Source organism: Magallana gigas, chromosome 1 (assembly GCF_963853765.1).
Source record: "Magallana gigas chromosome 1, xbMagGiga1.1, whole genome shotgun sequence".
NCBI classification, from domain to species: domain Eukaryota; kingdom Metazoa; phylum Mollusca; class Bivalvia; order Ostreida; family Ostreidae; genus Magallana; species Magallana gigas.
Genome location: NC_088853.1, coordinates 36,255,847 through 36,272,519, shown reverse-complemented (window position 1 = coordinate 36,272,519; position 16,673 = coordinate 36,255,847). Strand labels below are relative to the sequence as shown.

At 32.8% G+C, this 16,673-nt stretch overlaps 1 protein-coding gene and 1 long non-coding RNA gene across 2 annotated transcripts in view; one reads left to right on the top strand and one right to left on the bottom strand.

The window, feature by feature from the left end:
- The window catches only part of LOC105347560 (uncharacterized), a 273,923-nt gene that overhangs the window by 87,661 nt on the left and 169,589 nt on the right, over positions 1-16,673 (top strand). The gene's annotated exons all lie outside the window — the stretch shown is intronic.
- On the bottom strand, positions 14,149-16,320 carry LOC117685898 (uncharacterized). The gene is made up of 3 exons (XR_010711964.1): positions 15,977-16,320; positions 15,035-15,085; positions 14,149-14,438 (listed from the first exon to the last, which is right to left on the bottom strand). It is a non-coding gene; the product is annotated as an uncharacterized lncRNA (long non-coding RNA).

The following is a 16,673-nucleotide window of genomic DNA, read 5'->3' as shown; positions in this document are numbered from 1 at the left end:
AATCCATTTGGTCAGAAAAGTTGAAACTCGTGTGGAAGCATCCTCAGATAGTGTAGATTCAAGTTTGTTCAAAGCATTGTACACTGTACCTGGGTTAAGGTGGGGCCACAATGGAAGGGGGGGGGGGTTCAGATTTTAACATGGGAGTATATAGAGTTAATCTTAGATTACTTTCTGTTAGGTTGGATCTGATCGGTTCTGTATATCATTTAGACATGATTGCCAAATGACGTGGTTGTGTGGGATTTAATTTTAGCTACAAAAGTGCACAATGTATGTCATCTAGCATTATGGGCCTCCGACACAGGCGTCACAATCATACCTGTCAACTTTTTCAAAGCTACATGGTTCATTAAAAGACAATTTAGTATCTACAAGTTACAACAAAATACACATAACTTTCAACATCAGAAGTACATCACACGCTTAAAAGGGCGTTTTAGTTAATATCAGCTCATCTAAAAATATGCAATTATGTAGATAACATCATGTAATAAAAACAATAATCATCAATTTAAGAACTTAAAAAAAAATAACCAGTCAATTAGATAAAATTGTATGCATTTCTCTTTGTTTTAATATTTTCTCACAAAAAGGATAGAAACATTACACAAAGCAGATCAAAACAGTCTTAACATTCAACTCCATTAACAATTTTTGTTCAATACATAAAAAATGGGGTTACGGTTTTGATTCTTTTTTGGCGGAACAGTTGCACAGGTCATGTAATGTTATCGTTCATAACACGTCAATCACCGATTTTATTCAATATTACTAACACTTTGGTAAACGCTTTTAAATGACGATTTCTTTTTTTTCAAAAGTAATAAGCATTGCGTCTTAGGGAGTCTTCTAGTTCCAAAGAACTGACGTTTAAAATCTAAGGCTTTATTTTCTATTTATATTGATATGCAATCCATAATGAATCATATTGACTCACTATATTGTTCCTGTAATCGTTGATTTTAATACATCAGGTTGAGAAAACGAAATGTACAATGCAAATACATTTGGAAAATTAAAAAAAATCATAGAATCCGTAGAAGAAAAACGATAAAACGCTTTTTAAAGAATTACTGCTAAATATAAAGAAATCTCACAGAATGAATCTCTGCCTTTCAGTCAACTGAATAATAACTGAATGTTCTGGAAAGGTGACTGAATTCAGTCACATTTCAGTTACCATTCATTCATTTTTCAATTGACTGAATGGGAGAGATTCATCCTGAGTCTACTGTTAGGTCAATAAACCAGTATTTTTGAGAACTGCGAAATTTCGAAGATCAAATATCTAGTTTTTGACAAGACCCCCCCCCCCCCCCCGCAAAGCTGGAGAAGTATCACAGTAAAATAATCGACTTTATCGACAAATTACACAACGTAGGATCTGTTGTCAATAGACAAAATATAAAAAAAATTACATGTCTATTTCAATCGAGATAAATGATAGTATTCTCAATAAAATTGAATATATCTATGTGCAATTGATATTGTACTTTAAAGGCTACATTATTGTAGATTATCTAAACCGATTTCTTTAAGATAGACATTCCTAGTTAAAGGGTTACTAGAAGTAATCTAATTAAATTGTGGTATATTTCATCATGATGAGAAGAGAGATTCCTTTTTTTTTCTTTGGATGAATAAATATTCTTGCTGATCGTAAAAAAAAACCCACATGTGTCATTTTCTATTCTAGAAAATTTATTATCAAGTATTCAGATTTAAAAGTAGGACATAATAATACTGAATAGCGTTTATACATTGATACCAGGACCTTTACTGAATAAAAGTATCAAAATCTAGATCCAAACAAGACATCTTCTGATTTTATTTTAATAAAGATACCGGTTTATGTCGTATATGAAGATATCAACAACAAAAAAAGCCAAATATATTTCTTGAAATGTAGCTGTACACATTTGAATAATGATGTTGTTATCTCTCGAAGATATACACAATGTCGAACCTAATATTTATATATACTATTTATTTTGGAACTACACCTAACTAAGAGAAAGGTAATACTAAGACAAACCATTCGCTCATTTTTATTTATTTATTTAATTTTTTTAGGGGGTCGGGGGGTAAAAACTCAAATGATATAGTCTTGACGTCATAACGGTATAATTGTTAGTTTAAAATACTTGGAATGACTGATAGAAGAGGGATATGGTATACGCGGAATATTTTTGTAAGATTGATATGATTCAGAAATCAATTGTGATACAGTGCACTTAGTAAAAACATATTATGAATTCAAGATACAGAGAACTTCAAAATAATAAAATTTGATCGGCATACCTTATTGAACTGCTGGTTTCACTGACGAAGCGAAGAAAACCCGATAAAAATAAAAAAAATATATAAAAAAGAATAAAATGTAAATTCAGACACATCAAAAGGCTGAACAAAATGATTTGATGGTTTGTACTCTTAAAATAAATTTATACAAAATTATATAAAATTAATCAACCACATTCATCTTTGTGAGCAAATGTTTCCCGTCCAGTTGGCATTCTAATTTGATCAAAGTTTTTATAAGAGGTTACGGTATTTTCCACCTAGTAAATAGATTGCATTGTTTTTTTATGTATGGACTTTTCACTCCTAGATTAGGTCCAATCATCATTCGTTATATATATGTAGTACGTACATACATCTTTCAAATTATAATTCATCCAAATAAATGCATTTATACATGCTGAAATAATATACTTATTAAATGAAATTCCACATTAGTATTGCTTTTAACTTTACCAAGACAAAGGACTATAGACTCTATATAATTATCCCTACCGAGCTCAAAATCAACTGATAATCCGAAAACCGACTGACATTGTCCGACATCTAGCACACATTGACTGTACCTCACTGTACCTTTCAGAGGCTCCCATTGTACGTTACTATATCCCACTGTACATTTCTTCTGACCAGCACAGTACCCCACTGCACATTAAAGTACAGTTCTACTGACCAACAGTGGACCCCACTAACTGATACTGTACATTGCACTGAACAACACTGTACCCATATTTTCTAAATATTTGAATTATCTCATACAATACCTACAAAATCTTTCTTAAAATTATCAATTTGATATTTTGAACGATATTTAATTTGAATGCAGTAGTTTACTGCTTTTTAATTATTAGAGTTGAATCTTTAGATTTCTAAAATTATATGTTTCTGAAAAAAAGTTTCCCGGGAAGACAAAAATACCTAATTTTACATTTTGTATCAGATTTGAAAAACTACATAATTTTTTAAAGAATGTCTTTGAAAGTGCCGGTCAATGCAAGTGTCTTTACAATAGTTTATAAAACGTTCACATAGGACCATGGCTTAGGCAAAATAATTGCCAAATTTCCTTTTAATTTTGGGATATCCGCCTGGAACAGGAACTATTTTTTATGAGATGAAAAACAATGTGTAAGACCTCTGGCTATTCCAGTTTTGTAACAATGGGTCATTTGAATGTTTGATACGTGTTTTGTCCAGAAGGAATGGAAAGGCCCGAACTTGATTTTCGAGCACATATTTAACTTTGACATAAACACATCGTCATGCCTTGCTAGATGAACATGTTTTATTTGCGACGGGATGGTAAACAAAGATATGTTCAAAAAGGCGTCAAGAGGTTTTGCCTTGTTACTTGTGGTTCAGCCACTAAGCACCAGCCAATTAACACATAATCAATAAAATATATGCAAACTTTTTCTTAGCTGCAATAATGTAGCCCTCTCCCGATTTTTTTTTTTTGGGGAGGGGGGGGGGGGGGGAGTGGGCTACAACTCCATAGGATCTCCGTAATTGTGCAAGTGCGGGAGTGATTCACTCCCGCAACGATTTCTTCTCAAATCGTACATAAATGGCAATAACATTTGCATTTCAAACATTGTAGATCTCTATGGCATAAATTAATCCAAAAATATCAAGTATAGACCATATATCAATTATTTTTCGTATATGTCAACAACACAAGTTGAATTTGTCAGCCATGTTTACTGACCTTGACCGGTTTTATTTTGGGACAGCCAATGATAATTCAGGAGCGGATCTTGAACTTAATATAGGAATTCCCCTATATTAAACATAGTTAACGCGGTAAATATGAGTTTTTCATTATATACAGACCCTGAAACGTACTACTACACCACACGCTCGCTGCACGCTCGCTAAACGGTTCACACGAAACGCTGAACGGTTTACACGAAACGCTGCACGCTTTGCCCGAAACGCTAAACGAATTACACGAAACGCTGAACGGTTTACACGAAACGATTCTCAGACGAAACGATTTGCTCGCTTTTCACACGCTTTGGACACGCTTTTATCCTGATCGATTCGGGTCCTCTCGGATTTTTACCCTGACTCTGTTAGTAAGAATTAATTTTAAGAAAACACAAAGTAATAGAAATACTGATATTAGAAACATATATGTACAGAAGTATTGAATTTATTAATTAAATTAATTTGGTACTTATATTTAAAGCAAACTTTTTTTTATTCACAGAATTCGCCAAAAATAGTACTTCTATAAATATATTCATTGCTCAAAAGAAATATCCATGATTCTTATTAGTGTCGTAAATAATAAAAATTCCAGAGAAAAAAGTTACCGTAACACAATATTCAATACCAAAAATAAAATCCGTATGATTACAAACTGAAATCGGTTTTTCAGTATTCGGCGGGATTTGATTTTTCTGCTAACATTAGTATTTTTATTGGTTTCAGAGATTACGATGTAAAAACACAAACAGTAAATACACCTGATATTATTTACATTGATTATGTTGAAAAATATTTAAAATTAAATTAGTCACAGAAGTTAGAAAATGCTATAAAACAACCGATTATTTTTTTTTTATGTCGAATCATTCTCGTAAATAAATGTTCCGTACATAATATCACAGAAAAAAATCAATGGTTTAAACAATAAAGAAAGTTGTCTTTACTATTTTGCATTTCGGAAAGAACAAAAAATTAAAAATTATTTAGATTTTTGTCTCAATATTCGTATACATAACCGGCGCCCCGCATAACGGCGTACAATATATCTATCATAATTTATTTGAATTAAGTACCATGCATACAGATTCCCATTATAATTAATTGCATGTGTACATTTTAGGAAAAATTCAGTGTGTTAATTACTTGTTGTTTTCCGTTATCAGTGTTTAAATAATTAGAATAATAACTTGTAGAACTATTTTTAATCGGGATTCAGAAGTATTTACTTCCCGCATTTCATAGAAATGAACAGTATATTTTCTTTCTATGTTTACGTTTAATTTTGTTCAAATCAATGTTAAATAATCTATCATTGAAATTGTGTGCATCATCAAATACTGATTCCGACTATCTTGAAGTCATTAAATTTCTATTGGCTATTGACAAAAAAAGAGACGCGTGACCATCCAATGAAAACGAATACGCAGAGTTTGATTGACAGGTTCAGCCAGGTGCAGTTCTACCCGATGTCCGAGATTATGTGTACTGGTTGTACACAGCCGAATAGTCTCAGTCTTCTTTTAATACGCATACTTTTCTTTTGTTTGTTAAAAATTAATTCAATTTTGTAAAAAGATAAGTATATCATTTCTTATACATGTAGATTTTTTTCACGAGAATATCTCAAAGGAGTTTTGCCAATCACAAACAGTTTAAAGTAATGTTTAACACGAGCGCTTATTTGAAACAATTAAATTGTCAGAGAGTTCCGAATGAAAACTGATGAACGTTTCACACGGTTCTCGCACGCTTTGCCCGAAACGATTTACACATTTTGCCCGAAACACTGCACGCTTTGCCCGAAACGCTAAACGGTTTGCACGAAACGCTTCACGATTCACACGAAACGCTAAACGGTTTACACGAAACGCTAAACGGTTTACACGAAACGTTTCTCGCACGAAAGTCGCACGCTTTTTGGTGTAGTAGTACGTTTCAGGGTCTGTACCCTTTCCTGAAACGATGTTTTAGTGATAGAACGAGGTAAGATCGATTATTTACACTGTCATTCACGTTAATCAAACCCATCAAAACTCCAAGCATAAATCCCATACAATCACGCGAGAACTGTCATTGATGCTGAAAAAGACGACTGGTAAACATGCTTATGTGTTTTATCTTGTTTTGATTTATATACGATTAGTTTGTTCAACCTGAATTAAAAAATCATTTTATCTAAAGGAAGTCAAATATAAAATCGAAATTTTTAGACCGAAGTCAGTCGCATTAAAAAATGAATGTTGCACCATTACGGAGATCCTGTGGAATTAGAGCCCTCTCCAGTAAACATCAGATATAAAAAATCGGAGAGGGCTACATTATTGCAGCTAACTTTTTCTTTGTGTACACATATCCAGAACGATTGGCGATTGGTTAAAGAGAAAAAGAGGGAAGGAATGAATTTCAAAAACATTTAATATCTTATATGATTTTAAGTTTAAAAAGAAAAACATCAAAAATGATTGAAATAAAAATTATTCAATTTATTCAAAATGTTAAAAATATAATTATTTTATTTTTATTAAATATTTTGAATATCAAAGATGCTCCTATTAACACATTATGTAGTATCTTGAAAAAAGACTGACATTATAGAGAATTGGTAATTTATTGGTAAGGTATATACATGTATACTATACACATATACTGTCTTTCTGTGAAGAAGACTTAAACGATATTGTGTTGTCTTAACCGGTTATCTTACGTTTCTAATTCAAGTAAACAATAGATTCTAAAATGTTTCTTTTTTCAACAAAAAAAAAACAACACAAGAAAACCTCAATATATATGGATTTAATCATATTGAATTTATTGTACAGAGCTTCATTTTGAAATCGACATTAGTAAGATTTCATTTTAATTAAATATGTCGTTATATTGTGTAGGCTATAAAAGGACTCCGATTTTCAATCAATGCAAAAATCTTTAAAAAAGGGGGACAGGGCTTGGGTAATCAGGTCTTGGACATCTCTGTCCTCAACCTCATGCAGAAAACATATCTAAGAGGGTCACTCAAAAAATACGTAGACAATGTGGCTGTCTATTTCATACTTTTCATTAAAGTCATCACTATCAGATTAATTTATGCATCAATAATTATTTTATTGAAATACGAAGATTCATTCCATTTTATGAAAAGGTCTTTTTGATAACCGATTTGAAATTCAATATGTTTTGTCACCACGGCGCACGGTAACGTTCATAACAGGACGTTAAAATGACACATACACAGTTAATATAAATATCCAAACTTTATTTCACCCTGAGTCTTTTGTCCTTTTCACCATACAATTTAAATGGGCACTATATCACTTAACATCTAATTTGTTCAAAAATCATAAGTTGGTCCCTCGAAGTTTTCTTTTTTTTCACCGCATGTCTCTTCATTTACATTTAGAAAATACCTTTATGTCAGATGACGGTGTTCATTTTTTGATAAATTATATTTACAGATATTCTACTCTATTTCGTACTGTTTGGTGTTCAGAATACATTTACCACAACCCCCAGAAAATGCTTTTGAGTTTTATACAAATGTGCAATTAATTTTTGACTTATTTTTACCCACAATTGAACAATTTTTACAGGTTTTTTTGGATTTTTCCAGAGTTAGATCCATACTTTTAATACTTTTCGTTGCGGCTTGGCGTCCGGCGACGTCAATGACTTAAGTTACCGATGTATAATCAACAAATCTATATATCCAATCATTATTTGGTACATAGACTAATATGACATTATTCAATTTTGGTTCTCAATATTACTTGGTTTTACAACCAATTTCTGAAAATAGTACTTTTAACGTAATACCGTTTATTGTTGACAGAACACAAAGTTTTGCCGTTCGCCGTTACCTCATTTTTGCAGGATTAGATTCTATATATATCTAAGATATAAAGGAATATATGATTGTTTTCAATTTCAAATTATTTAAACAATTGCTAAATTACGTCTACTAAATTTAGTTATAATATGACGTGAAATAAAATAGCTATGACAAAAGTCTTGAAATTTTTTAATTGACCGTCGTACTCTTATTTATAAAAAAAAATTGTAAGCAATAGGAAAAAATCAAGAGGCCCATGGGCCACATCGCTCACCTGAGGAACAATAGGTTTGATAAAATCAGCTTAATGGAGTCATAATACAAACTATCTGGACAATGTACCATAATACATGTAGATCCTGTATAAATAAAATCCATTTTCCCCCCTGGATATTCTTATGTTTATAATCATTAGTCCCTTTTCTAACAGGATGATTTTATAGTCATATCACATGTTGAGTATTGCAGTTGTCAAAAAGATCCTTAACAATTGTTTATATATGGGATATACACATACAACAAATTTTGAACCTTCTTGTGAGGCCGAAGAATTATCCTGGGGCCAAAGTCTCAACAATTATAAAGAATCATCTGGCTGATTAGTTTCTGAGAAGAAGATTTTTTTAAATATTTACTTTATATATTCCTATGTTAAGGTGGTATGGGATATCTGTCGATATTAATGTGGATTAAATCAAAAACATCAAACAATATGAGTGACACAAAATGGGCGTGTCTTATAGCAAAACCGAAAAACGGTATTGGCTGCACGGCGCGCGTAGTAATACATTGCATGTGCTAAATAAAAAAAGTAGTGGTTTTGAAATGTTTTCTTTTCGCACACAAAATGAATGAAAATTAAAATGAGCATGTAAAGGTTACCATTTCAAATAAAATTTATAGAAAAACATCTTAATATGCAATTTAAACATTTCATATAAACGAGCCGTCTGCTGATGAATAGATTTCTTATAATGATCGTCTGCTGATCACTTCATTTTTTTTATTTCGATCGAATGCAGTCAGCATGAACGACGATATATCAGATGCGGTAAAATATGGCGATTTTGAAGTATTTAGTGGGGATAATTATGAAGCCCTCCTGCCAAAATTAAAATTAGAAGGTTTTGATTCTGAGTTTGACAATTTTCTATCCGAAATGGTCGTTTCGGACATCGATATAACATTAACCCAACAGGCATTTGCCGATTTGAAAAAATCCGATGATCCCGGGTTGTCAGCCCCAGAAACGCCAACAAGTACTCATTTACCAAGCTTTCCGACGACGAAACTAAAGGATTTCAGGAACTCACACAATCAAAGGCTACAAAACAAAGCACCAAAATGTGGTATAAAGATTCTTACAGGTCCGCTTCTTTTTTCTAAAAAAGTGAATATTAGTAAGCAGCAATTAAACGCAAACAAAAACAGCCCATATTACATATTATGTAAGCAGTTACAGTTTTTTTCTCAAATAACTGTCAAAACATGGATATCATTGTGCGTATTATATTACAGACTGGCATTTTGAAACGTTTGGAGTCCCTCTAGATCTGGCTGAGATTTGCGAGGAGGATCTGGCGAAAATACTCAGTCGCTTTAACTGTGAAGCAAAACCCCAAAACCCGAAAAAGGAGCATACCTCCGAATATCATAAAACTACAATGAAAGCAATCAGAGCCGCCATAAACAGGCATTTATCCGACATCGGTCGAAATATAGACATTGTAAATGATAAAGCATTGAAAACTGCAAATAAAAGTTTGACCGGTCTCATGAAGCATAGAATGGTCACTGGAACTTCTCGCCCTACAACTCATAAGGAGATCATTCACAAATCAGATTTACAGAAAATTTCTGCTTACCCAGAGAGTGCATATTCTTCTCCAGTCAATCTGCGACTTGCAATGTGGTACATCATCGCGATACATTTTGTGTCTCGTGGTCTTGAATTCCATCATCAGCTTCGGGTAAATTCCTTCGATTTCAAAGCTGACGAAAAAGGCTCCATATATGCTTGTTTGAAGAATGAAACAAAACAAAAAAACTATCAAGGTGGCATTCACAAACTTTAACCACTGAACGACAAAAGAATGTATGAAACTGGAAACGAAATTTGTCCTGTGAAGATGTTAAAGTTCTTGTCTAAAACGGACCCAAATGCGTCTCATCTTTTCAATAAATGCGTTAAAGATGCCATTTCTTACCCGAAAGATTGCAACATATGGTACACAGCCGATCCCATGAAAAAGCGATCATATGTTAATTTCCTTCCGGATATTTGCAAGGCCGCCGGGTGCAAACGTTACACAGCTCACTGTCTAAGAGCGACTGCAATTCAGGCCATGAACGACGCTGAATTTGAAGCAAGACACATCATGTTCTTCTTCGGGCAGCGCATAGAAGCTTCCATACGTAGCTATAATCGTGAACTGTCTTCTACCCAAAAAAAAGTGCGAGTGCAACTTTATCTACAATAACCCCCGCAAGTGTCAAAATAAATGATCCATCTGAAGATTCATGTGTAATTTCCGGCCAACAATCACAGAATCTTCAAATCGTTCCCTATAATTCTGAAAATTCCAACTTACCTGTCAAAAATGAACTTAATTGTTCCACCATGTCCGACTCGAGCATTTAATCTGGAGTTTTGAATAACTCCCGCTTTGAGAACTGTTCCATTACCATCAAGTACAATCTCGACTGAGGTGTAGATCGACCGCCTTACCGCGCAGGAGGAAAGTACCTTCCGCTATCACGAAATAAACACTCTAGTTATTTAATATTTATATTTAAATATTTAATCGTACGATGCCTAAAAATTATATTAATATAAGTAATAAGGCATCATTCTTTGAATATTATGAGGTGATAATTTCGGTCGGGGCGTGATCAAATCTTCGGGCTTTATTAGATTTGATCACGCCCCGACCGAAATTATCACCTCATAATACTCAAAGATTGATTCTGTATTCCTTATTTATTAGGGCCGCGCTCTGCGGGCGCCCTATAGTGATCAGTCTGTCCGTATGTCCATCCATCCTTTTGGCTGTCCCTCCGTTTATGACCTCTTTTCCGGAGCATATCTTTCTCCTCTTGGCCCAATCTTACTCACACTTCACCAACAGTGACATTGAACATTGTTTCAAGGTCAAACTTGAAAGTCATAGCGGAATTATTTGAAAATCATTGCCCAGATCATAACTTTTCTCTGTTTGGTCCAATCTGGCTTATACTTTACAATGCATGCCTAGTTTACACAGTTGCATAGTTATGTGTTCATTTGCATACAAATATATTTAAATCTTTACGCTTTTTTTCAATTACACATATTCTTATGACATATTTATTTGTTTCATTTCATATCCACTACGTGAACGTTTTATCATAACGCTTATTTTGTTATGTGGAGCTTTATGATATTTAGTTTATATATATCCTTGAAATCTTCTTTCCTAATTTCCCACGTCAGGCCACGGTGTTACTCTGAAGAGTATCCTCCTCTACATGCCGCAGCCCGGTTCCCAATCTGTCATCTGCCATTCAGTTAACTGAATGTTAACTGAATGGTCTGGAAAGGTGATTGAATAACATAGCTATGCCATTCAGCCACATTTCAATAACCTTTCAGTCATGTTTTAGTTGAGTTAATGCCAGAGATTCATCCTGTGGTGAAAAGAGTTATTTCCCACCATCCCACCATCTTTATCAGCGCATTACAACCTTTCAAAGCATTTCAATAAATATTGACAAGAATTGGCAATTATGAGCTTTGGCATTAGCAATTGTATTTTAAAAGCCTTTGTTATTAGAAGCACATGTGTGCATCGAGTAAACACCCTCGGGTATTGATTATCATAGGTACAATTGCAAGGTGATATTATACCTTGGCTGACTGGTTTTCATAAAACTGGACGTAGTGCTTGCCCCTATCGTCATCAAAAAACTACATTTTTAAAGGACTATATATGATATGGGCCTAAAAAGGCCCCCTAAAATGAACATCATCATTTTACTGTAATTCTTTGATATTTTACTTCAGATATATATGTGATGTGTTTAAATAATATTCATTTTGATTCAAGTGCCCACAATATAGAAATATGACATCGTAAAGACAACCCTTTCCCGCCATTTTTGCATTTTTAGCACAAAGCAGCTTGTTTTCAAGCAGTTTTTCTTTCAGAAAACATAGAGCGCATGCTTGAACAAACAAAATATTTTAACCAGAGATGTATCTAGCCAAGACTAGTAAGTGACAAAATTGTTTATCTTGTTCAAGCATGCGCTTTATGTTTCCCATTCGTAAAAACATAAGAAAACTGTCAATTTTTGACTGATTTCGATTGAATTCTAAAAATAGCGTCACTTCTGACGTCATATACTGCCAGTGAGTGCAAATAAATCAAATATGTATTTGAAAAATATATTCTATTGCAACTCTTTTAAAAAATAAGTTAACTTTTTATTGTACCCGAAACACTTAAAAAATGGCGAATTATGGGGGCCAAATTTAACTCATATAATATATAGTTCTTTAATTTTAAAAACATTGCCAAAACAAGAAAAGTCATACAAATGACGATTTACAAATGGTTATACAAAATGTTGAAAGACTCAATATCAGAATTTACATTTCTCTGTTACTCCTTTACTAATAACTTGTTTTGATACACACATTCGCGGGACAGTTAAGGCAACATTTTGCTTTTAAACAGCAGTAAAAGGAGGTCGTTTTGCTTTTGTCTATTCATTTCTGCATAATGAATAGTTCTAAACTATTTTGGGTGTTATTGTAAAGATATGGGTCTCCTTTACCTGACCATGTCTAAATTTGTCGGTCACGTGGCTTTTTAGGGTCACGTTGGCGTCTTTTAGACAAAAATCGTCAATGCTAAAATGAGACAAAAAGTTCAAGGGCAAGGCAAAGAAATTTAAGAGTAAGTAATATGGCAACATATTCAAAATTATCCATACATCATAGAAATCAATGCTCATTCAGTTGTAAAGTTTACTAGTTATGTAAATTTCTTTAAAAACTGGCTACTTGTTCCTAAAATAGTGCATTTTTGTATATTTTCATTAAAATTACAAAGTAAACCTTCATCTCTCAACAAATGAGCATCAGTTTTTATAAAGAACTCGTAAAAGGGAAGAAAATCATACCAAGTTTAATAATATCTATAACCGTCTTGCACTTGAACTTTTGCATTTAATTTCTCAATCTAGAAGTCCTCTCAAATCAATACACATTTCAAACGCACAAGTGATCCCAAAAGGGGAGGTAACTCTTTGAGCGATAACTCTTTTGATATAGGCGCGATGTTATTTTATCACATAATCCAAATTAATTTTAAGATATGTTTCAACAGAACATTATGTAAATGGTTATTTAAACATAGTGCTTCTGTTTTATTTATTTTAAAAGAGACAAGATGGTTACGATGAATCGTCCGCATTTCCTCTGTTGTATCATGGATGTAAACAAAAAACTGCTGTGTATCAGTTCTCTTGGTTCACCGCATTCACGGAGTTATTGGTTTCTTAATATTTTTTTAGTAATGGGAGAAAAATATATAAGAGCTAATTGTACACAATTATTTGAGGGATTAGATGTCAACAGAGACAAATGAAGCCCCTGATATTGATATACTAACTAAATTGTTCTCATAATATAAAATATTAAAAAATAAGATATGGAGTATTTTTTCATTATTTATGTGCAGCCTTTGCCCAATGACTGCATATTCTATAACACTGCTTGGGTCTGTTAATATTATTCTGGGGAGGGGGTTCAAAGGGGTAACTTTATTCTGTTCGCCAATGGGCCAGGTACCATGGTGTTTTACTATGTAAATTGTGAATTAAATTAGAATTTGCCACTGGGACTATACATGTAGATCTGCCCATGTATGAGGCCTTTTCCCACCCCCCATAAGCAATCAACAGTATTCACCTTTGTATTACACATGTTACACTTGTAATTTAAACACTCATTAAAATTGACTTTTATTTTTATTCAACACATGCAGAATGATTAAAATTAAGGAGAGGGGGAGGGTTAGCATATCTATTCATTCACAAAATAAATTCTAGACGCTCATTTCTCATTACTGAGAAAGGAAAGAGAGTGTGTAAATCCTGCAACAAGGCGATCAAAAGCCATTTTTGGTTCACATCAATATATTGAATTTAAATAAGTCTGATTTCTCCTATGTGAGAGACTCTCTCTCCCGCCCATTTACATACCATCCTCTTTCCACTTCTCAAACAAAATTATATAAATAGAAACAATTATATTTGGTTCATTTGTTTTATTAATTCAAGAAGATAAAGGGACTTTCTGAAAAAAATTCTGTGACAACATTTAAACCTTACATATGCATGCAAACTCAAAATTGCAATTTCTTTTTAGGATGTCAATGTGTTTATTGTATGACTTCTTAGTTCTGGTCCTCTTCTCTCTTCAAAAACACAGTCTTCCTGTTCCTAAAGTTCAGGTTTTTCTTTCCATCATTTCATCTTGTATATGACACCAGGATAAGGGTGAATAAGAACATCATTTATGTAAATCTCAAGACAAAGCAGGTACCAGCTAAAATGAAAATTATATATATTTCAGTAAGTTTAACTTGTTATCAAAGTGGCTGAAAGACTGAAATGGAGGATTTTCTACAATTTGATAGTCAATGGAATTTATTTATCTTAATAAACATTTCATTATGTTTAGATGTGATTTAATTTGCACAAATTCAAATACAGCTTTTTAGTTTGATCGATTTGAAATTATTCGCATCCTCACCCCTGATATTAGTTTAATTGCACCCCTTTATTTTACCCGGCCTGACCTTAATAATGCACCTCTCTCTCTCTCTCTCTCTCTCTCTCTCTCTCTCTCTCTCTCTCTCTCTCTCTCTCAGACACAACTGATTTTATTGATTGATATTATATAATGCTGGTGCAGTCAGTGTGAATTAAAACATACCATGTATTGTTGATTTGTTGATGAGCAATATTCAAAATTGTAGATTTATAAATAACATAGGTTTATATCAATCATTTTAAAACATTAAATGAAACCATTCGTACTTGAAAATACTTTTTCTAATTGAATTGTCTCATAGAATAATCAGATTGGTCATTATTTCAATGATAAATTATTGAACTTATACATGTATGTTATTTACTTACATTTTTCTCCAGCTTTTTTTTTCAAATCAGTGTGACACTTTTCAAATTACTCTGAAAATAACAAAATATAATTATGAGAAGTCATACAATTTAATTTACATGCATATAAGGACATGTCGACAGTAATTTGAACAGTTTTGTGAAAGGTCTACATATATTATGCATGGATGGGTAAAATGACCAACACTTCAAATTTTATTTGAATATTACATATGCACATTCTACACAAACAATACCATATATGACCATGAATGTAGATTCTTCATTTAGAGAAAATCAGATGGAGACATGCAGTCATTTGTTTATTATTATTTGGGTTTTTTTATTACCAATAGTACAGCATCATAAGTATGAACCCAGGGACAAGATTTCAAACAGTGTTATGGTAGTAATATACAAAGTTCTAAAAACAAACTAGTAATAATTAAGAATTAATGTGCATAAACATCTTAATATATCAACTGGATGAATGTGTAAAAAATATAAATGAACTGTCATGGAAGAAGTTTGAACACAGTAGAAAGGTGTTATTGATCAGCTGTTCATCAATTTTCAGAAAATGAAATCAGCATCTTTTAGCCTGCACTGTACTGATTTTCAGAAAATCAAATCAGCTGTTTTCACACAGTCTTTGTATTGTTTACTTACAAATTGAAATAAAAACAAACAGCTGTGTAAAGCTAAATATTGTCAGTACAAGTACTATGAACTGATTCGTGTCGATTGGTGAAAATGATCAACAATTTAACGGACTGGCAATAAAGCTACATGTACAATGTACATTGTACAGGCCTAAATGTAAACAATGCAGTCTCTCCTCATGTTTTGAACGAAACAACACATTAAGTCGATCAGAAATGCATCAACAGTATAAAATCACAAAAAAATAGTTATTGAGCTATCTGGTATATTACAAATACACTGTATATCTATTCTACATACCTGATAAATCATCAAAAGATCGCCATCATCGGGAATACCAGTTACACGTGTTTACATCGTCTGACGAGCGCTTTTGGGACGCAGATTCACACCCATACGACAGATCCGTTTTGGAAATTCTTCGTATATTCTGATTGTTGTAAACTTATAAAAACACACATGAGTGATTCGTAGTTATATTTTGCTTATGAAGTATTAAATCAGCCGTATTTTATGCTTAAACTGCTGTTTTCGGTATATGTTCTATATATGGTAATACAGAGGCGGGGCGTATATTATGACGTCATAACTCATTATCCCTTCATTAGCATATCAAAACGATGTGTTGCCTTATCTGTCCTGCGTTTATAATTACATGCAAAGCACTGTAAAGGTTGAATAATTATGTAGTCGCATCGACAAGAAAGTACAGGAAACAACCATAACATGACACAAAAACAGCAAAATATACAGAAGCCCAGAACATAATAAAAAACAATTATTATAATCTTTTGAATATTAATTAAGGGATTGTTTAATTGATCAAAATGTGCTGCTGTTTTCATGAAATCTATTGTCTAAGAATTGATTAATAAATGCTCAAAATATTAAGCAGAAGTCATGTCAATTTCAACCAAAGCAGGTTTTTTATGTTTGTTGTAATAGAATACTAAATAAACTCAAATGAGCGGAATTAACTAGGTACCTATAATTTAAT